The sequence below is a fragment of the Procambarus clarkii genome, chromosome 46 (assembly GCF_040958095.1).
Source record: "Procambarus clarkii isolate CNS0578487 chromosome 46, FALCON_Pclarkii_2.0, whole genome shotgun sequence".
In the NCBI taxonomy this organism is placed as follows: domain Eukaryota; kingdom Metazoa; phylum Arthropoda; class Malacostraca; order Decapoda; family Cambaridae; genus Procambarus; species Procambarus clarkii.
This window is the reverse complement of record NC_091195.1, coordinates 30,815,059-30,839,211: the sequence shown is the minus strand read 5'-3', so window position 1 is coordinate 30,839,211 and position 24,153 is coordinate 30,815,059. Positions and strand designations below refer to the sequence as shown.

The 24,153-nt window shown below is 44.3% G+C and overlaps 1 protein-coding gene across 1 annotated transcript in view; it reads right to left on the bottom strand.

Annotated features, from left to right (window-relative positions):
• Positions 1-24,153, bottom strand: part of LOC123770545 (uncharacterized) — a 107,969-nt gene that overhangs the window by 74,963 nt on the left and 8,853 nt on the right. The window contains exon 2 of the mRNA XM_069301892.1: positions 2,711-2,820. The gene's annotated coding sequence lies outside the window, so the exon portion shown is untranslated. The remainder of the gene's footprint in view (positions 1-2,710; positions 2,821-24,153) is intronic.

Below are 24,153 nucleotides of genomic sequence, written 5' to 3'. Positions count from 1 at the left end.
GAGACGATAATCCACTGGGGTATTGAGGACAGGAGGGTGATTGGTGATATCACACGAGACTCCTGTCTAGGGCGTACCCCTTTCATCGTTCGTGGAGTGGCCGTACCAGCCTTGGTGGCTCAGTACCTGCCAGCAGACCTGCTGGACGTGTGGTTGACGGCCTCCACGACGGTGCCCCCAGTGGACCTGTGTTGTGGCTGACCTGTGGCCAGGGTAGGCTAGGAGTTCTCAGAGGACACGTCTTGAGGCCACGAAGAAAGCACCGCAGACTCAGCACCTAGCTTCGAGGATCCATAGTCTCCAGCAGAAGACTACAGTGTTGATCCCCTTGTAAAGTGTTAATATCCTTCCCCCTTGTGTACTCTTTTATTCTATATATTTAATCGGTGATGGTGTTAAGTATAATATTAAGTTCTTAACTTTCTTTCCCTACTCCCTTTTAAGTTACTTGCGTCACGGATCTCATCCCTTGATAGCCACTACTGGCTTGGGAACGGATACCTATATCTTCCTCTAACAACATCAGAGCAAGAACCCCGTTGCGTCCCGAGAGGGCCGTAACACCCCCAAAGATACAAAGCCAGTGTTCTCAATGCTTATATTCGTCGAGCGCTTACCCACTGCTCTGAATGGAGCAACGTGAGTAGAGAGTTTGAAAGAGTAACTCAGGTATTGGTGAACAACGGATATAGCAACGCGGAAATAAACGCTGCTATAAGAAGACACTTGGACCGTTGGTATAATTCAGAACCTAGAACAGAAACCACAACACCCCCAATAAAATTATATTACAAATCAACCATGCACAGTGAACATATAAAAGAGGAAAGAATAATGAAAGAAATAATCCGTAAAGGAGTAAAAAGCACTACTCCTAACCAAAACATAAACCTGATAATATTCTACAAAACCAAGAAGACTTCCGAACTCCTTATCAAAAACAGCCCGAAGCCGACGGAGAACCCTCTACAGCAGTCAAGCGTTGTATATATGTACACTTGCCCCCACGAAGGATGTAACCTTCAATGTAAGTACATAGGTATGACGTCGACCAAGCTGACGAGGCGTTTGACATGCCATCTTCAATCTGGTGCCCCTAGGAATCACATGAGACAAGCCCATGACATTACTCTAACAAGAGAAATGTTGAACAAGAATACTTGCATAATAGACAAAACCCAAGATTCAAGAAGATTACAAATTCTTGAGGCAATTCACATAAGAATAGAGCGACCTACCATGAACACCCAAATCACGGAACTATTTACTCTACCCACCATGAGAGTAAGGACAAGACAAGAACATATCGATGCCAACACAGAAGACAATGTCCAACATAACAGGCCAATTACACTGGATTAATCTTTGTGTATAGATAGGAGATGCCTCGTATGGGCCAATAAGCCTTCTGCAGCCCCTATGTTTATCCCTTATGTATCCCCCCATGTTTTTCACCTTCATTGTATTATCACCTGACCTAATACGGGTATAAAATCAACTAGTATTGTAAGATTGTTCACTTGAGAATGAACCATGGAGGTTCGAAACGTCGTGCAAATTATACAAATAAGTGTAATACACTCTATAGTAAATCACTTCTTTTCTTCACCTTAAAAGTACGAAAATGAGTTTTGGAGAACTCCTATTCCAATTAAGCCCTGATGCTAAGAAAATAGTTAGAGGGATAGAAGCCCTAAACCAGAAAATAATAAATACAGAATATGCGGTCATATTCAATGAAATATATATATATATATATATACCACCATGAGAGTAAGGACAAGACCAGAACATCTCCGAAATCGGAGATGAACTTTCGGAGATTATCAGAAAATTGGGAACATTAAGTGATCTGATGTTCCTCATCACTGAAATATTATAAAAACAGTTAAAAAATTTAATGAAAATATGAAAAATTAAAAAATAATAAACTATACTCACGAAATGAACGGTATGGTAAACAACAGAGCTCAATTCCAACACAATGTCACACAAAATAGATCAATAAAAAATAAAATAAATCGAAATATATTAAAATGAAATTTATCAATGCAATCTTAAACATTGAAATGGAATTCGTGACATATTTAGTATAGCGTGCATGTTGCTATTATGTGCAACAGATGTTTTTTTTTAAAACGCATGTCACAGGGGTGGTATCTTTATATTACGTATATAAAATCTCTCTCTCTCTCTCTAGAGAGAGAGAGAGGGATGTAAAATGCCTTGTATAGAGACAGTTATGAGCTTTTTGTTGAATCACTTGTGATATAAAAAGATTATTGATATGTAAATGTATATGTGTACATGGATGTATATATGTACATGTGTATGTAAAAATAACAATTGTGTAACTAGCTTTAAGAGATTGTCACTTGCTTTGCTAAAGGAGCTATGGGGTTCAGTTCAGGACTTATTATACGCCTCTGTAAACTTTTCTACCACCGCCCACGGGATGGGTATGGGGTGCATAATAAAAAAATGAAATTAAAATCATTTAAGTTCACTAAACATAGATACTGAGAAAAAAAGATAAACACTGTCACGCCAAGTCAGTCGTTCGTGGCTCCAATTACCAACAACACACAAACAAAACATTTATATTTCCTCAAATTAAATTACACATGATCACCATCTACATACAATACATTAAGATAAAATAATATGTCAAAAGGTGAGAATATGATACTGTGAATATCGTTGCACATACCAGTTGATGCACAGCACCTGAGATATTCTGAGTCCTATCTACCTTCAGCTCCGGATATATTATGACGCCTGCCTTCAGTTCCATCAGTGCGCATGCGTCAACGGCACACCCTGAAAAGTAATAATTCAACATAAAATAACTTTTTATCACAATAGTTTATATGATGTGTATCTTAATTATTGAAATTGAATGCCAGGAACATAAAAATTGCTGCGACATTGTTCAAACACAAAACATAGGAAATATGACCAAATGTAGTGTCGTCAGGGGTACGGATGCTTATAACTTCCACAGCCTGCGACAATACACACAGAGATCACAAAAACCCCATTTTTAAACATATTCATATATTTTGGGGGGAATTAAACTATATTCATCGTTTTAAAATAAAACATCTGACTGCATATGGTGAAAAAATGCATAATTTGAAGATTTACTATTGTTAGCCATCCACGGAAGTGACGTCTGTGGGCGAGGCAGCCGGGGCAGCTCTTATCACTTGGGCTGGCGATAGGGACCACTCGATACACCTACCTGTCACACCTCCAACACTGCTCCCTCAACTCATCTGATGTCTCTTCAACACAGCCCAATCAACTCACTTGACCCCTCTAAATCACTGTTCCCTCAACTCATCTGATGAGTTGAGGTCTTCAACACGGCCCCACCCAGTACACAATTGTAGGTTGCCATAACGTACCTGGAAAGTGTTTGAAAGCAGTGGCAACGTTTCTTTTCACGTAATAGCTACGTTATTGTGTGGAGTTGTAAATAGGTTGTCACAACTTACTGCACAACGTTGGTTAAACAAAATTTGAGACTTTGTGGTAACCTTAAATGTCGCATAAAAGTCGTTTTTGTGATTGATGGTATATATAAAAAATGTAAAAATATATAAAAAATATATTTCTACAGTTAGTAGAAATAAAACAGGATAGGCATAATAAAGGTTGGTATAACATTTTTTATTCATTATTTTCCCTTAAAGGAGAATCCATGATGATGGTGGTGGCTGTTCCTGGGTTGTGGTTGGTGTCAGTGGTGGTCAGTTGTTTTGGTGGGTGGCAGTGGTGGGTGTTGGTGGTAGTTGTGGCTGGTGGTTGATTGTTGCGTTGGTGTTAGTGGTGGTAATGGTTGGTAGTAGTGATGTTCTGGTGATTGATGGTTGATAGTTGTAACGATTGATGGCAGTGGTATTGTAGTGGAGGTTGGTGGTGCTGGTTAATGATTGTGGATGGTAATAGTGGTGGTTGATTGTTGCAGTAATGGTGGTTGATGATTGTTGGTGGTAGGGGTGATTGATGGATTGTAGTAGTTGATGGTAGTGTTTTGTGGTAGTACTTGTGGATTTTGATGGTTGTGGTAATTGATGGTTGTGGTGGTTGAAGGTAGTGGTGCTTGATATTTGTGGTTGCAGTTTGATGTGGTGATGGAAGTGTGGTAAGGTAGAATGGTGGTATGGTATGTGGGGTGTTGTGGTGTCGAAGTGTGATGTTGGGGGATGGAAGTGTTATGTGGTAATAGTGGTTTGGTTGTTTACTTTATTTGTAGTGGTTTGGTTGTGTAGTGTATTTGTGGTAATGATTGTTGTTGGTGGTGGTGGTTGTTTGTGGTGGTGGTAGAGGTTGTTGGTGGTGGTAGTGGTTATTGTTGGTGTGTAACGGGGGGTGGGGGGAAATAGCTCTCTTTTGTCCATTAGCCCCGTCCCTAGTTAACTATTCTAGAGTTTCTCCAGAGTTAATACTGCAACCTCTCTAGTTCAACATCTTGTCACCTCGGTATTTGATTACCTAGGTGCTACATCCACAAGGCATTGTACCTGATCAGCTACCAGCAACTCTAGAGAACTCTAGAACATTTCACTGCCACGAACGTATAAGGGTTAATTAGGGTTAATTGATATATACAAGAGTTTTTACATTCTTGTAAAGCCACTAGTAAGCGTAGCGTTTCGGACAGGTCCTTAACCCTAATTTCCCCGGAATACGACCCCGCCGAATCGTTTAACAACCAGGTACCCATTCACTGCTGGGTGAACAGAGGCTACAGTTAAGGATTGGCGCCCGGTCAATCCTCCCCGGCCAGGATTTGAACCCAGGCCAAAGCGCTTGCGGAACGCCAAGCGAGTGTCTTACCACTACGCCACGGGGACTGCTATAAGAGCAACGAAAGGCAAGAAATGAATAACAAAGTATTGAGTGAGGGTTTGGGGTGAAGGAGGAACAAAGAGTGTCATTAGTTGAAAGAGAAAGTTTGAAGAGAGGTGGAGGGAGAGTAGGAAGTAGTGGTAGAGGTAGAAGGCTAGATAGGTAGAAGTAGAAGTAGATAGTGCTGCCACCATCTATTCTAGTTCATTACATACAAGACAAGAAATGAAACTTATCTGTATCAAATGAACAAATCCACAAGGGCCGTGACGAGGAGATAAGGCAGCGTCTGGGATGCTCTCGGACGCAGGTTCGAATTCTCGTCACGGCCCTTGTGGATTTGTTTATTTGATGCATCACACAATTGTGATTTCTGTGTGTAATTGTCTGTATCACAAAATTACCCAAGAAGTTAATGAACCAACTCTAACCATGTAGTAATATAAAATCAATAAACTCAGAGGCTCTTTTGCCTCAACTCGCAAAGCTCTAGGGAACAAATTAAAGACAATTTAAACAAGTTAATCAAATATATATTTAAACAATTATAAGTATCATAATTCAAGCACTCGAACTGAAGGTTCACTTTTGTCAGGATTACTCAGCCCGTCCTCCAAACAAAGATCTAAAAGTGGTTCCATGCACCCGCCAAACCCCCTGTTTATAAATGAAAAGCGGTTTACACACGACTCACAACTGCTGACGTTCGAACATATCCGGAACAAGTGTTTCACTGACGAATTTTGTTCGAATCACAACGCTATAAATGCAGCCCGTCCTCCAAACAAAGATCCAAAAGTGATTCCATGCACCCGCCAAACCCCGTTTATAAATGAAAAGTGGTTTACACACGACTCACAACTGCTGACGTTCGAACATATCCGGAACAAGTGCTTCACTGACGAATTTTGTCCGAATCACAACGCTATAAATGCTTCACCCACGTACTACAAATACAAATAATCGCCAACAGAACCTAAACACCTAACCTAATCTATCCTATGCCTATATATCCACAATATGCTAATATATTATAATATTAATTTATACTTGAGAAAATTCCCATTTTGAATGAACAGCAAGTTAAAATTTATGAATGCGTCTGTGGGGTTGACCGCTGGATGTAATGGACTTGAGTCGAGGACGGGTTGATAAATGCTTCAGCCACATACTACAAATACAAATATTCGCCAACAGAACCTAAACACTTAACCTATGACTATATATGCACAATATGCTAATATATTATAATATTAATTTATACTTGAGAAAATTCCCGTTTTGAATGAACAGCATATTAAAATTTATGAATGCGTCTGTGGGGTCGACCGCTGGATGTAATGGACTTGAGTCGAGGACGGGTTGGGAGTACTATACAATGTGAGTCATTACACAAGTCTTTGAGACCATTACAGCTGTCTGCCCCTGATAATCACACAACACCTTAGTAAACACGAACTAAGTCACCTTAACGTTCACTCTCCAAGGACTGGGCCTAAGCAGAGTAGAGTAGAGGAGAGGGGGTCTACAGTTGACAGGCAGAGTACCCCCCCCCCCCCGGCCGGCCAACAGCCTGTCTCGGCTGCTGCTGATGCTCTGCAGTCTGCTATGCTATGCTCTGCTCTATCCTCTCGAATGTACAGTTCCCTGGGTATTTATTGGGAACCTAGTAGCTAACTCCCCCTTCAAGTAAGATAGCCCCCGGCCATTTACCTACCACACTTTAAACCGCGGCTTGTTTGATGGGGCTACCCGGCTACAATTATCAGCTTAGCAGATGCACGGTCAAATCCCACAACCTGACCACGGGTCAGTTTGTTGTCATTGACACTTCGAGATGTCAGGTCAGACATCTCTAAGTGTTAATAAGGCGCCAGGTCAGACAACCTGTCGCCTTTCAAAATCCTGTCCGGCTGACTCAGGGTTCTATGTATATATTAACTAAACACAACAAAACACCTTTATGGTGTTACAGGTGGTGGTGGTTGTTGGTGGTAGTGGTTGTTGGTAGTATATATATCATTGTTGTTTGTAATTGATGTTGTGTTACAAACCCAAGTTCATCGTCAGAGCACGGAGCAGTGACGTCAACGCCATCTGTGAGTCTGCTCCCGAAACCCCCACGAAATGGACGCCATCTAGTGGTGACAGGAATATGCTAGCTCGACATGCTAGATTCTTGTCCTGGTAGCTCGTGAGGTAGCTAGTGCTGACCTCTGGTGAGGTGGTGCTCAGAACATCTGCGTCATCTATTGAGCTCGAAGCTGTACGTTTGTGTATAAGCCAGTAAGTGATGTTTCCTAGTGGTTCCCATGTAGTGTCCCAGTACTGATGACGTGTCTACTTTCGTCAACATAGGGCTGCTGTGATGCAGGAAGAGTCAGTCTACCCAAGGCAGCCAAGGTCTCTTCACCAGTCTGCTTTGTAGAAGCAGCGAGCCACCGCCGGACGAGAACTGTAGAATGTTCAACTATCTGCCTGAGGAGTGGCAGTGACGGGATTCGCCGTACCCGGGGCTGGCTGGTGGAAGAGACGGCCAACTGTAGTGCCGAACGAGGAGAGTAACCAGCGAATTACACGAGGCTCCTGCCTAGGGCTCGCAACCCTAGTATTCGCTCGTGAAGTGGCCTAACAGCGTGAGGCTGATTGGTACCTGCCAGCTACAGGCTGGACTGTGGTTGTGGGTCTTCACGAAGAGGCACCCCAGTGGAATTGAGATTTGGCTGGCCTGTGGCCAAGGTAGACCCATCGTGGTTTTCCGGGTACTTGCAGAGGGTAGTGCCGCAGAATGGGAAACCAGGCAAGACTGCACAGAGTGAGCTTCGCCAAGTGTTCAGCGTCTTCAGAGTGAGCTTCGCCAAGTGTTCAGCGTCTTCAGAGTGAGACGATGATGTACATTGTGTAGAGATATTTCCCGTTTATGACTTTTATATATCTATGGCAGTGGGAAGACTAATTATACATGGTGTAAAGTGAAGAACCTGTGTGTTTAATGTGCCTCCCCTTTTCATTTTACTTGCATTACTGAGCTCATCCCTTGAAAGCCTCTACTAACTTGGGGGCCGGATACCCAAACTCTAATACCATCAGAAAAGAACCCAGTTGCGTCCCATAAGGGCCTTAACATGGTGGTAGTGGTTGTTGTTGGAGGTAGTAGTTGTTCTTTGTGGTATTGGTTGATTGGGGTTGGCTGTTGGTGGTGGTGGTTGTTGTTTAGGGTAGTGATTGTTGGTGGTAGTGGTTGTTAGTGGATGTTGGTTGTTGTTGGTGGTAATGGTTGTTAGTGGTTGATGTTGTTGGTGGTAATTGTTGTTGGTGGTAGTTGTTGGTTGTAGTGGTTATTGGTGGTGGTGGTTGTTGTTGTTGGTTATTGCTGATTGTTGTTGATGGTAGTGGTTGTTGGTGGTATTGGTTGTGTTTGTTTGTGCATGTCGTGGTTTTTGGTTCCTGTTATTGTTGTTGGTTGCTTGTTAGTGGTAGTGGTATTTGGCAGTATTGGTTGTAAGTGGTAGTGGTTGTTGTAGTTGTTGGTTGATATTGGTAGAAGTGGAGGTGGTGTGGTGGGGTTGGGAGGAAGTTGTTGGGTTGTGTGGTTGTGTGGAACTGGTGAGCTTGAGTATTCACCTAGTTGTATTCACCTAGTTGTGCTTCTGGGGGTTGAGCTCTGCTCTTTCGGCCTGCCTCTTAACTGTCAATCAACTGTTTCTAACTACTGCTACTAATTTTTTTCCACACATGCACACACACACACACGCACCTGGTGTACTGGTACTTGTTTGAGTACTTGATTGAAAAAGAGTTATTGAACTCGAGGAGGGATACCAAAAACAAAAGGTTAGCATACCGAAAGGGAAACTATGAGGAGATAAGAAAATTCCTAACAGATATAGCATGGGAAATAGAGCTCAGGGGAAAGACGGCCCAAGACATGATGGACTGCATCACGCAAAAGTGCAAGGACGCAGCAAACAAGTTTGTCCCAGTCCAAAAGGAAAACAGTGAAATGAAGATGAGAAACCCATGGTTTAATCAGAGATGTAGGCTAGCTAAGCAGCAAAGTAAAAGGGCATGGAGAAACTATAGGAATAACAGGACACTTGAGAGCAGAGAAAGATATCAGAATGCCAGGAATGAATATGTCAGGATGAGAAGAGAGGCAGAAAGACAATACGAAAACGACATAGCAAGCAAGGCAAAGACTCAGCCTAAATTGCTGCATAGCCACATCAGGAGAAAAACAACAGTAAAGGAACAGGTTATGAAATTAAGAATAAGCGAAGAAGGATTCACTACAAATGACAAGGAAGTGTGTGAGGAACTGAATAAGAAATTCCAGGAGGTCTTCACCGTAGAGCAAGGAGAAATCCCAGAGATAAGAGAGGGGATAGCTAACCAGGATCCACTGGAAGAGTTTGAGATTACCAGCAGGGAAGTAAGGAAGTGTTTACTAGAGAAGGATGTGACAAACGCTATAGGCCCAGATGGAATCTCCCCTTGGATACTAAAGGAAGGAGCAGAACTGTGCCTGCCACTCTGCATAGTGTACAACAAATCACTGGTAACAGGGGAACTGCCAGAAATTTGGAAAGCAGCTAACGTAGTCCCTATATACAAGAATGGGGATAGACAGGAGGCACTGAACTGCAGGCCAGTGTCCCTAACCTGCATACCATGCAAGCTGATGGAGAAGATTGTGCGAAGAAAGCTAGTGGAACATCTGGAGCGAAAGAACTTTGTAACACAGCATCAACATGGGTTCAGGGATGGCAGGTCCTGCCTCACAGGGTTACTTGAATTCTACGATCAGGCAACAAAAATCAGGCAAGAAAGAGAAGGGTGGGCAGACTGCATATTTTTGGATTGTCAGAAAGCCTTTGATACAATACCACACAAGAGGCTAGTGAAAAAGCTGGAGATGCAGGCCGGTGTGAAAGGGAAGGTACTCCATTGGATAAAGGAGTACCTAAGCAACAGGAGACAACGAGTCAGTGTGAGGGTGAGGTCTCAGATTGGCGAGACGTTACAAGTGGAGTCCCGCAGGGGTCAGTCCTTGGATCTATACTGTTTCTGATATATGTAAATGATCTCCCAGAGGGTATAGAATCGTTTCTCTCAATGTTTGCTGGTGATGTAAAAATTATGAGGAGGATTGAAACAGAGGACGATAGTAGGAGGCTACAAGATGACCTAGACAGACTGAGTGAATGGTCCAACGAATGGCTGTTGAATTTAAACCCGAGTAAATGCAAAGTAATAAAACTAGGCAGTGGAAACAGGAGGCCAGACACAGGATACAGAATAGGAGATGAAGTACTTAATGAAACGGACAGAGAGAAAGATCTAGGAGTTGATATCACACCAAACCTGTCTCCTGAAGCCCACATAAAAAGAATAACGTCTGCGACATATGCGAGGCTGGCTAACATCAGAACAGCGTTCAGGAACCTGTGTAAGGAATCATTCAGAATCTTGTACACAACATATGTAAGATCAATCCTGGAGTATGTGGCCCCAGCACGGAGCCCGTACCTTGTCAAGCACAAGACGAAGCTGGAAAAAGTCCAAAGGTATGCCACTAGACTAGTCCCAGAACTAAGAGGCATGAGTTATGAGGAAAGGCTGCGGGAAATGCACCTTACGACCCTGGAGGACAGAAGAGTAAGGGGACACATTATCACAACCTACAAAATCCTCAGGGGAATCGACCGGGTAACCAAGGATAAACTATTCAACACTGGCGGGATGCGAACAAGGGGACACAGGTGGAAACTGAGTACCCACATGAGCCACAGGGACGTTAGAAGGAACTTTTTCAGTGTCAGAGTAGTTAACGGATGGAATGCATTAGGCAGTGATGTGGTGGAGGCTGACTCCATACACGGTTTTAAATGTAGATATGATAGAGTCCAATAGGCTCAGGAATATGTACACCAGTTGATTGACAGTTGAGAGGCGGGACCAAAGAGCCAAAGCTCAACCCCCGCAAGCACAAATAGGTGAGTACAAATACCTGAGTACACCAGGAAGTAGCCCGTGACAGCTGACTAACTCCCAGGTACCTATTTACTGCTAGGTAACAGAAGCATAGGGTGAAAGAATCTCTGCCCATTGTTTCTCGCCAGCGCCCGGGATTGAACCCAGGACCACTGGATCACATACCCAGCGTGTTGTCAACTCAGCCGGCCGGCCCCAAAATAATTGTAGAAACTTTCATTAGTTTATATTCCTAATTTTCCCCGAAATACGACCCGCCAAATAGTTTAACAACCAGGTACCCATTCACTGCTGGTTGAACAGAGGTTACAGTTAAGGACTGGCACCCAGTCAATCTTCCCCGGCCAGGATACGAACCCAGGCCAAACCCTCGCGAAACGCTGAGCAAGTGTCTTACCACTGCGCCACTGAGACTGCATGCAGTAGTGGAACTACCACTCTGGTACCAACTACCCACTACCACTACCCCACTAGTGGTGTGTTGGTGTGTTGGCGTGGTGTGTTGGCGTGGTGTTGGTGTGGAGTGTTGGCATGGTGTGAGTAGTGGGAAACGACTCATAGAGGCGCCGTTTTGCTTTTTTCGACACAGCCTCTATGAGTCGTGTGTTTTTCGTTACAATTGGTGACGGCGCCTCTATGAGTCGTGTGTTTTTCGTTACAATTGGTGACGGCACCTCTATGAGTCATGTGTTTCGTTACAATTGGTGACGGCACCTCTATGAGTCATGTGTTTCGTTACAATTGGTGACGGCGCCTCTATGAGTCATGTGTTTTTCGTTACAATTGGTGACGGCGCCTCTATGAGTCGTGTGTTTTTCGTTACAATTGGTGACGGCGCCTCTATGAGTCGTGTGTTTTTCGTTACCCCGCTGACCCTTGCACAGACATCGTTAATGGTCAATGACGTCACCAGTCTTCATCTCCCCTGTATTAGCCTATTAGCCTATGTATTTATTCCCAACCCATATACTTATTTAGAAGTTATATATTTATAGTGTCTAGCCAAGGATCGTTTATTGAGCATAGAAATGGATGAAATACACTATCTCTTATTCGTATGAAACAAGGGGGAGCAGCACAAAGCATGAACTATCACGTATAGAGTTCACCCCTGTTACCGAACCAGTATTTACTCAGGTCTTTTTCCTAAATTTAAAACTTATCCAATTTATACCCATTGTTTCGTGTCCTGTCTCGTGTTGATAGTATTATGGGCTATTAATATCCCCTCTATCGTGTCACCCCTATTTCTTCTTCGCCTTTCTAGAGAATGTAATTTAAGCTTTGTCAATCTTTCTTCTAGGATCGTTTATTGAGCATAGGGAGACTTCAAAAGGAGATTCGACAGTAATCCAAATTATGTGATATTATATAATTTTTCCCCAAAAAATAAGCTACACCAACACTCGGCCATTTTTATTTAATTCCTCCTTCACTGCTAGTCCTATGTACATCTCTCAATCGCTCAAAAGCATGCCCCCACACACCTTACTATAGCATATAACAAATCAAAATACTCATTCAGTGCACATATATATGAAATGCATTGAGTAAAAGCGGCCTCGCGTGTTTTGAAATAAGGCCTTCTGCAGTTACCTTCATTCTGATATTCTAATCTCTTATAATGCGGTCTGATCCACCAATGAGTACAAAGCTTTTAGCCAACGTTTTACATGCGGTTCCTAGAAGGTTCACACATTAGTGCAATCTCTTAATCGCTCTCAATACCTCAACTGTAGTCTGTGTTTCATCAGAGACGATATTCGGATACCTTTGCTCGTATTTTCGCTCATTTGCTCATATTTTCCATAATTTATTCATAAGCTCGAACAAACGCTCCTAACCTGATCTATTATAAAACAAATACATTTCTACAGACTCGTTGTTGTTTATAGCGACGTCGCAAGAAGTGACCTCAGTACAGAGATAGGGTATTAGCTCCCATTAACAAATCGGTGTTAAGGCTTCCCCACAGCGACCTGACTTTTCAAACTGGGGTGTGACGTCACTAGATGGCCAATGCGGTCTTGGCATGGTACTTGCATATGTAGTCTGGTAAATGTTATTATTCAAAATGGCTAGACTAACCATCTCAACCTAACCTTATCAGATGTTTAAGAATATGCCTTTTAGTCAACCACAACTGTAATCATTGCATTATGCAGTGATGAGTTCAAAACTAGAATAGTGACCCAAATGTAGTACCGCAATTTGAGCAGAATCGTACATCTGGCAGCATAGCAGATAAGCTGAACATAAGAATGAGGATAACTGTCTCTAACTAACCGATTCTAACATGGGCGACCCTTTTGGAAACGCAACACATGGGTTGACCTGATTGATATATGGGTCAGATTCCATTAAGGTTCAGAACAATATTCCAACAGGGTCTGAGACAGGTACATCAGCAGCTGTGCCCGGCCCGAAGGCAGCTGAGCCAATAGCTGCTGGATCATCGGCAGGGATCACATCAGCGGCAAAACAAATGAGTAGCGAAATTATAATAACCAGTATGATAATTGAATATGAGGATAATAATAAAGGGAATAATAATAAACAGGGGTCCGTCTAATTACCACAAGCCACCCAAGCCTCACAAAGCTTCAGAAAGCTCCCTGGCAATACGTTAGCAATGAATAAATATGATATGTTAGGTTAGGCTGACCCAACCCAAACTAACCTAACCTAACTTAACCAAACCAAACCTAACCAAACCAAACCTAACCAAACCTAACCCAACTGACGCTTGGATCGTCGACTTTATTTGGCATCACCAGCTCTTTATTTTTGTCTAATTTCTTAATAAAAATATACTTTTCCAGATTAAAATTAAGTTTTCTCGTGTTGTACATTCAGCACCAACATTATAATGAGTAAATATATCACATGTATTCACCACCAACACAAGCCCCCTGAAGCTCTGCGAAGCCAGCGGCAACCAGACGGACCGGGTCCGTCTAATTACCACAAGCTACCACAAGCTACACAAGCTTCAGAAAGCTTCCTGGCAATACGTTAGTAATGAATAAATATGATATGTTAGGTTAGGCTGACCTAACCTAACCTAATCTAACCTAACCTATCCTATCCTAACCTAACCTAACCTAACTTAACCAAACCTAACCTAACCTAACCGACGCTTGGATCGTCGACTTGATTTGGCGTCACCAGCTTTTTATTTTCGCCTAATTTCTTTATAAAAAGATACTTTTTCAGATTAAAATTATGTTTTTTCGTGTTGAACATTCAGCACCAACATTATAATGAGTAAATATATCATATTTATTCATTACTAACGTATTGCCAGGAAGCTTTCTGAAGCTTGTGTAGCTTGTGGTAATTAGACGGACCGGACGGACCGATAAACAGGGAACACGCCGGGCACTGGTGATATTCCTAACTAAAACAGGGCGCCGCACACGCGGGCGTGGAGGGAACACGGGCAGGACTGTACCTTAGGATAATGGAGATGGGCCGGCTGCTCTGGAACGCCTGTGGCTAACACTGAAAACTTCACTCAATCTGTAGCCCCGTGTGGGCCGCCCTTGCAGGCGACAGGGGGTGGCGTTGAAGGCTAAGTCAAAGGCACATAGTTGACAGAGCTACTGGCGTCGTAGTCCACCCCTGGTCGGTCAATACCGACCGACCCCTGGTCGGTGAGGGTCGGTCGGTCCAAACACTCTCCAGGCGACCATATATCTTGGATAAGTCGCTCCACACAATTGTCACTTGGACCGTCGACTTCCTATGGCGTCAATTCTCACATATTTACGTCTCATTTCGTTATGAAATTAGATTATTTCAGAGTAAAAATAGGTTTGATCATGTTCTACGTGTAGCACCAACATTATAGTAAGTAAATATACCATATTTCTTCATTACTTACGTAATGCTAGGACGATTTGTGTAGTTTTGGGCCGATTTGGGTAATTCTATGGACCCCGTGTATGGATCTATGGATCCATACACCAGCTACCAGCAGATCCAGTTACCAGCAGCACCGCCACCTACGACAACGGACGATCCTGTACGACCTCCCACCCTACAACCCCAGTTACCAGCCGCACCACAACCTGATGCTACGACGACGGACGATCCTGTGCGACCTCCCACCCTACGACCCCAGTTAGATGACATCAGCGAAGAGGAGGAAGTTAACTTTGATGGTTATGTAACGCGAGCAGGTCGTACAATTCACCGACCAGCTAAGTTCCTTGATCAAGGAACCCTTCCATCCCCTGGGAGGGGGAGTTCTGTAGCGAGTAGATTATCCCAATAATATACTCGCTCCAAATGCATTGTTAATATTCCTGTCAACCTTTGGAGATGAATGAGGTGAGGCGTTGCCCGGGCAACACGGTGAGGTGTTGCCCGAGCATATAAGCAGCAGAATAACAAACATTAACTAGTCTACTTTCAAGTGTGGTCTAGAGCAGACACTTGCGAGATACTGTACCGACGCTCAGTGCGCTCAACTCACACCAAAGTATCACCTGTGTACTTCTGTATATTCGACCAAATATATATATAGTATCTTAGTGTCTGTGTTTATTGTCACCATACTTTACGTAGCGATAGAACCGTTACAGAATTCACACCCACAGACGCAACAAAACAAAAAATCCAAAAATTTTTTTCGTCTTATAGAAGTGTTCATTTTTGTTCCCTGGTCACGGAAAAAATAACAAAAAAAATCGTAGGTGGCATATTTTAGCCGCAATAGGGTAGGGAAGTGTGGCAAAAAAGGGGCGTTGGCAGAGCCTTCGCCAGACGAGGTCTACTCCGCCCGAGCTGTCAGACGGCAGTTGCCACAAATATATTATTATTTAATTATTTCAATGTCTCTGATTTTTTCTTAGTTTTTTTGCAGTAATATTATACCATACAGTGAATTGTGGTATATTTATATTATAAAATGTGTGAACCATCGCTGTACTCAAAATTATGGTGTGCATATTAGTGATTCAATTATTATGTTCATAAAACAATAAACAAATAGTTTTGCTGTTGTTACACTATATACTCAGGTTATATATAAGTATTTGCATGTTTTGTACACCATAACGAACTACTAAGTTGGTCTTGTGAGTAAAAAAGCAACGAGGAGTGACCGCCAAACACTAGCGAGCCACTCACTGCCACTCCCTCCCTCAATACCACCTCACTCACCCTCATTCTCCTCCCACAATACTTTTTCTGTATTTATTCACTATACACAGACGTTATATATACGTATTTACATGTTTTGTTCACCATAACTGTACATCTAAGCTTGTATGGTGAGTAAAGGCCATAAGACGTAGCTACTCACACAGTCAGCTGATCGGTGGCCGCCCTCAAGGCCAAACGCACTAATATTTGTCCTTCAACAATATTGTTTGTGGTGTTATTACGCAATATACACACATTATATATAAGTATCTACCTGTTTTATTCACCATACCTGAACAAATAAGCTGGTATGGTGCCCAAAGACCATAGTGGCCATCAGTAAACAACATGCCAAGTCGTGCAGACGACGCTCCTCCCTCACCAAAATGGCGGCTCCCAACCTACTCCTCTCGCTGTTATCTCACACTATACACACGTTATATATAATTATCTACATTTGTGTTCACCATATCGAACCACTAAGCTGGTATGGTGAGTGCAGTCAATAAATGGTGGCCACACACAGTCAGAAAACGACGCCACAACCCTCCCTCCCACAGCCTTACTCCTCCCTCCATGGAGCACAGCGCTAAATATCACCACAATCCAGCTATTATCAGAATCCTGGTCAGTTTTATCACAGTCAGGGGGCTTCAGTAATACTATCACTGCTAAATAATAGCAGTATCATTTATATTATGGTATTTGTAGGCGATGCTGTGGTCACAAGCTGAACAGCGGTGCTGTGAGCTCGTGCTGCGTGCGCCAGCCTTGGTGGCTTGCTCAATACTGACGCTGTAACACCCAAGAATGTTGGCCTGGATTTTTTTTCTAGGTGGCATCTGGCAACTATCGGTCGTGGCTGTACTATAGCTGCCCCTATCCCAGGCGAGGCGTTTAAATTATAGCGCTACAACCCGTTCTCGCAAATTCGTAAAGTCAATATTGACTTATTAACTACGTGCATAGGTGATATACTAAACATAATAGATACCCTTAAAAAGATTCATAGAAAACACCGACCTTACCTAACCTTGTTAGTATCTTAAGATAAGCATATTATTGCTTCGTAATTACAATTATTACTTAACCTATACCTATTATAGGTTAGGTAATAATTGTAATTACGAAGCAATAAGATGCTTATCTTAACATACTAAGTAGGTTAGGTAAGGTCGGTGTTTTCTATGAATCTTTTTATGGGTATCTATTATGTTAAGTATGTCACCTATGCACATATTTAATAAGTCAATATTGACTTATTAAATTTGCGAGAACGGGTTGAGCGCTAGACACGAAATCATATATAAATGATGTGCGCGGTTTCGGTTTTATCACTTTTTGTCATTTATATATGATATGCGCGGTTTGAGGGTTAATAGTGCATATGTTGTAATTGTATTTGTTTGAATTGTGCATTTGTGCTAGTTCCGTATTAACATATTTGAGTTGGTTATGTATTGCATGTATTTGTGCTGGAAATGTATTTTGATTGCATTAATGCAAGTTGTGTAATAATAATTATGAAAGATGCATAATATTTGTGCAAGTAGTGTATTAATTGCACATGTTGTGTGATTGTATATGGACGAATTGTGTATTTACACCTGTTGTGTATTGATTGTCATTGCGAAAGTTATGTAATTATATTGCAAGTTTGCTTATATTAATTGTGCAAAGTTTGTAATGATTTGTAATAATTACACGATTTGTGAAATAATTGTCAATGTTTTACAATCGTTTTGTGCGAACAGTGTATTTATGCAAGTTGTGTTTTTAATTTGCTGAAGTGGAACTGGTGCGATTGTATTTTTTTGTTCGAATTGTGTATTTTGTGTAAGTTCTGTATATGTAATAAAAAAATAGATCTTTATGTGCAAGTGTGAAAGCGTATTTTGGTTTATGAGACAATGTGTGGGAATTTTGAAAGTTATGTTTGTGATATTGTGTAATTTTAGTGAAAGCGCATTTTTGATTGTCTAAATATATAAGCAATTTGCTATATTTGTGCAAATACCATACATTGTGTAAATGTTATACTTTGAGTGTACATGCCATATTTGTGTAAATGGTATGTTTTTGTGTGCAACTGACATATTTTGTATGAAAATGACATATTTTGTCTATCAATGACATATTTTGTCTATCAATGACATATTTTGTATGTGAATGGTATATTTTGTGTGTAAAGAATATTTTTGTGCATAAATGACTAATTGTGCAGTGTGTAATGATTTGTAATAATTACACAATTAGCGTAATAATTGTCCATGTTTTACAATCGTTTTGTGCCAACAGTGAATTCATGCAAGTTGTGTTTTTAATTTGCTGAAGTGGAACTGGTGCGACTATTTTTTTGTGTGAATTGTGTATTTGTATAAGTTCTGGTTATTACCTGGTTGATAGTGTATATGTAATCGGAAAAAATAGATCTTCATGTGAGAGTGTATTTTGGTTTATGAGCCAATGTGTGGGTATTTTGTGAAAATTATGTTTGTGAAATTGTGTAATTTTAGTGAAAGCGCACTTTTGATTGTCTAAATGTATAAGCAATTTACTATATTAACTCAAATACCATACTCTTTGTAAATGTCATACTCTGAGTGTACATGCAATATTTGTGTAAATGGTATATTTTTGTGTGCAACTGACATATTTTGTATGTAAATGACATATTTTTGTCTATAAATAAATTTGTGTGTGAATGGTATATTTAGAGTGTAAATGGCCACTGACTTTTGAACAAAAGGCGGTGGAGTTTCTGATGGGGAAGAATGAGACAATTGCGCATCGCGTTCCGCAAGGCATGGTGCGGCCAGCCTGGGTGGCATAAAAAGCGCGGGAAGTCAGGTCTCGCTCTCACTCCCTCTTCCGACCCGGTCCACGATTCACGAAGTAGCTCCACGCTCAGCACCACGCCTCATCGACACGTGGGCCAGTACCCTTACCGCTTCTCCATTCTGCTTTACTGTGTACACGAAATTTCTCAAGCAAATGGACCCCATCCCCGCTACTACGGTCCCAGATCTGACGTTCTCTGAACCTTTGGGGCCTTCGACATCCCAGGCCGGTACTGCAGGGGGCCCCCTGCCCTACCCAGCAAACCTTAAGGTAAGAGAGTTTCCTGTTCAAGTTAGTCAGGACTCCCCCCAGTGCTGGCGTGTGTTTGCCCCGTCCCTCGCGGCCCGTTTGTGCCGCTTTAGCTAGTTCCCTAGGGCCTTCCGCCTGCTTGCCTCCCTGGGGTTGCAGGCGCGCCTCCAGGTCGGGACTGGTGTGCTGGTTATCTGCGGCGACTTCATGTGTCCAGGTTTCGGTGGTCCTGTGCCCTGGGGCCCGGCCCTATTGCATGCTCGGTGGACCATTCGTCCCAGGTGTGCCCTCCCCGGTTTGCTGTGCCCCTAGGACAAGGGCCATGTTTCGCCCACGCCTGGACGTGCGTGCACGGCCAGGCTCCTTACTGTGGTCTGGCATCGCCCTCTGTGGCGACGCCACTTGGCTGGTTTCCGTGGTTCTGAGCCCTGGGGCCCAAGCCCGGTAGGCGGCGCCCACGTGGCTTGGAGCTTGGTGGAGCACTCGCCCCAGGGATGCCCTTCGTTTCCTTCCCCGTCCCAGGCGTTTTTCCCTGGAACCCGGTTTGTTGCGCCTTCTAGGTTTGGCCCTAGGGGCCAGGGTTCGTGATGCGCTTGGCCGTGCGTGACTGGCCAGGCTCCCTGCGAGCGTCCTGGCGTCACCCTGGTGGCGACGCCTCCTGGCCGGGTTCTTTAGTTGTCTTTGTCCTTAGGGCCCGACCCTAGGGGCCCATGCCAAGGTCGGCATCACCCATGTGGCATGGCGCTCCGAGGAGCGCTTGCCTTGGGCTGTGTTACTGTTACGTACCCGGATCCAGCGTCCGAGCACGGAGCAGTAACGACCACGCCATCTGTGGGTCAGCTCCCGAAACCCCCGCCAAACGGACGACGACACCTGGTGAGGACGGCGAATACCGGCCACAAGGGCCAGTTTCCAGTCCCGTTCAGCACTCTACACCGCCGCCGCTGACCTCTGGTGGGGTGGTGCTCAGACTACAACGCCATCTATGAAGTGGATGTGTCGGGCGTTTGTGTCTGAGCCTGTAAGTAAGGTGTTTTAGTGTCCCAGTTATTGATGACGTGTCTGCTTACAGAGTCGACCTGGGACTGCTGTGAGGGAAGTTGAGTCAGTCTACCCGAGGCAGCCGTCTCCATACCTTGTGCTTTGCTGCAGCAGTTGTGAAGTCGTCCCCCCGGAAGAACACTGTGGTGTGTTAGCCTGCCAGTGGAGTGGCAGTGAAAGGATTACCCGGGACCGACTGTTGGAGACGATCATCCACTGGGGTATTGAGGACAGGAGCGTGATTTGTGGTGTCACACGAGGCTCCTGTCTAGGGCGTTCCCCTTATATCGTTCGTGGAGTGGCCTGACCAGTGTTGTGGGTCCGGAACCTGCCAGCAGACCGGCTGGATTTGTGGTTGACGGCCTCCACAGCGGTGCCCCCAGTGGACCTGTGTTTTGGCTGACCTGTGGCCAGGGTAGGCTCAGCTTCTCAGAAGGATTCGTTGTGAGGCCACGAAGAAGCACCAAGGACTCAGCACCGAGAGCGAGGATCCATAGTCTTCAGCAGAAGACTTCAGTGTATTTTCCCCTGTAAATAAGTGTTTATTCCCCTCCCCCTGTGAACTCTTTTATATCTTATTTATATATTTGGTGACGGTGAATTATAATCTTAAGTTCTTAGCTTTCTTTCCCTTCCCCCTTTAAGTTACTTGCGTCACGGATCACATCCCTTGATAGCCACTACTGGCTTGGGAACGGATATATATCTTCCTCTAACAACATCAGAGTAAGAACCCCGTTGCGTCCCGAGAGGGCCGTAACATAATTGGCATCCCCAGCGGGATCCGTCCCCTTGTTAAGTATGTTTGACAGAGGTGGTGAAGTGGCGTAATCCCTGTAAATAATTCCCCCTGTGTGACGTTATACGTCCTGTGCGGTGCTCAAGAGTGACTAAGTGCAATATTGTGCAGTGCGGTGTTCGCTGTGATTAAGCGATTAAGTGCAATATTGAGTAGTGCGGTGCTCAGTGATTCAGTGCAATATTGTAGAGCGAAGGGTTCGCTATGATTAAGTGCGATATTGCGTAGTTCGGTGCCCGAAGTGATTACGTGCAATATTGGCAAGTGCAGTGTTTGGTGCGATAAAGTGCAATATTGACGTAGAACTGTGCTCGGTGTGTTAAGTGTTAACGTGCAAGCGGTGTGTCAAGTGCTAGTTAAGTGTTCTATCGGTGACAATGGCAGAGAAAGCTACCATCGATGATCTGGACGATGTGCAGGCTTTTCTGAACAGAGTGGACTGTCTTGCCAGATTAAAATATCTGAGCAAACCAGAGCTTGTACTAGTGAGCGCCTACCTGGAGATCAAGATCCGTGCCAGTGATTCCCGTGTGGAGATCTTGTCCAAGGTTCACCGGCACCTGAAGGCAGAAGAGAAACAGGAAGGCGAGACTCCTAGTACAAAGGAAGGTGAGGAAATAGCTTCCACGGAAAAGGAAGATAAGGGCAGTGACGTTGACAGTGATGCAGGTGAGCTTAATATCAGCTTCCTAACAGTCAAAATGCGTGCCCTAGAAATTAATCGAGAAATAGAATGGAAGAAGTTAGAAATGGAACGAGAGAGACAAGATAAAGAAATGGAGATGAAAGAAAAAGAATTGGCGATGAGGCGTTTAGAATTAGAAAGAGAAGAAAGAAGAGAAGAACGAGAAAGAGAAAGGGAAGAGCGAGAAAGAGAAGAGAAAAGAGAAAGGGAAGAGCGAGAAAGAGAAGAGAAACGAGAAAGAAGAGCGAGAGAGAGAAGAGAAACGAGAAAGAGAAGAGCGAGAGAGAGAAGAGAAACGAGAAAGAGAACAGCGAGAGAGAGAGGAAAACGAAAGACAGAGACAACATGAACTAGAAGTATTACGATTAGGCGGTGGTCGGAGGCCAACAACGGACACCAGCGGTTTCGATCCGGTAAGAAACAAAAATGGTCCCAAAATTCAACGAGAGGGAAGTTTCGAAGTTCTTTGCAGCCTTCGAGAAAGTCGCTGCCTCTTTGGAGTGGCCAAGGGAGAATTGGGCCATCATGATACAGTCAGTCTTGACTGGGAAGGCCCAAATCGCCTACTCTACGTTATCCCTTGACGACTCCGGCGATTATGACAAGGTGAAGAAGGTTGTGCTCATGGCATACCAATTGGTACCTGAGGCATACAGGCAGAAGTTCCGAAACCTGAAAAAGACCTCAGAGCACACGTTCACCGAATTCGCCACGATCAAGGAGCGACTTTTCCAGGAATGGTGTGCCTCTCGGAAGGTGGAGACCAAGGAAGAACTCGAGCAGCTGATTCTGCTAGAGGACTTCAAGGATTGTTTGTCTGGAGACCTCAAGACATACTTAGAAGAGCAGCAGGTGGAGACCTTGAGTGCAGCAGCCACCATGGCTGAAGAGTATATCCTGACTCATAGGCCGTCTGCTAAGTACGTCCCGAGGAATTACCAGCGCCGGTTTGACAGACCTCATGACGAAGAAGAAAGACCTGTCCCACAAAGCGCTAAGAAGACGCCCCCAAGTAGCCCTCGAAGAACAAGTCCTAGCAGTCCGAAACACCGGAGCCCGAGGAGGAATATGGTGTGCTGGACTTGTGGGCAGAAAGGGCATGTAGCTGCTAGGTGTCGAGGCAGAAGAGGTGGCAGCGCACGTAGGGAGGTGATGATGATGAGCTGTGTTACGCCACCAGCAGGAAGCCAGTCGACGACGACACAGGAAGGATCAAGTTTGTTCGCCCCTCACACTTCAAGCGGGTATGTATCGAGTGATCATACTGGTAGATCAGTTGTAGTGCTCAGAGATAGTGGAGCAGCCCAGTCCCTGATCGTGAAGAGCTCGTTACCCGAGGGAGTAAGTGTGGACGGGAGACAACAGGTTGTCCTGGTTGGGTACCCTAGGACGCAGTACATCGCCCCCTTAGTGCCAGTACATCTCGACTCGCCTTACTTCAGCGGCACATGTGCGTTGGCAGTAGTCGATGCCCTCCCTGTGGCTGGGATTGACGTGGTACTAGCCAACGACTTGGTATCGGATTGGAGCACCAATCATCCCAAGGTCGTGGACGAGTCAGCCAGAACAGCAAGGTCTGAGGTAACAGGCAATGGTAATATCCAGGTAAAGACAGACCCGGATTTAAGTGTGTTTAATCCTTCCTCTCACCCGCAGATCGACGATATTCTAGCAGAGACTTCTAATTCTTCTCTCAACAAGAAACATGAGGTTACGATAGCAGAAGTACCTGAGCTAGAAGAGAGGCCTTGTGTGCAGGCACCCACGGATACCAACGAGTCTGGAGCGAAGGCGGATGTGTGCTTGCGGTATGGCAAGTTACAGCGTGTATTGAACCAGCCAGAGATTCCCCAGACGTCAGAGGTATGTGAGGTGTGTTCAAAAGATCTAGTGCCCTCTTCGGTCCAAGCCAGGCTAGTGGATGTTGCCGGCTATGGACATGACAGGCTCAGGAAACTTGTCCCTAAGGTGACCAAATGTTTCCTAGCAGTATTTTGTTTTATTCTCGTGTGTGGTCTCGGTAAGGATCAGTGGACGACCCGAAGGATGATGGCTCCCTTGAACATCGGGAAGAGGTCCCAGGGATTGGAGACGTGCACAGTGAGTAGTGCAGTCGAAGAAGGGACCTGGAAGGTGATGGTTGATACAGGAGGTACGAGATATGATAATGTGAGTGACTGTTTCCGACAGGTCGACACCCCCCGCGTGACTGCTGAGCCTCAATACAGCGTTATGTGGAACGTTGGTCGACCTAACGGTGGCAGAGCGAATGCCATCTGCGACGTACGAACAGCCCCGTTGGGACTAGGTGTGGACCTAGTAGAGTATGCTGTAAGTACTGTTTTACCCGCTGTCGCTGTCACTCTAAATTATCAGACCCCTGTATTCCAGGTGCCTCACTCCCTGAAGGACCGCCGGATCGGTACCAGAAACGCCGTCTGTGTCCAGCCATCATCGGTGCCATGACACAGGGAAGTGTCGAGTCGCCCCAGATCGTGTCTACACCGATCCTTACTCGAGAGGTGTGAGATAATGC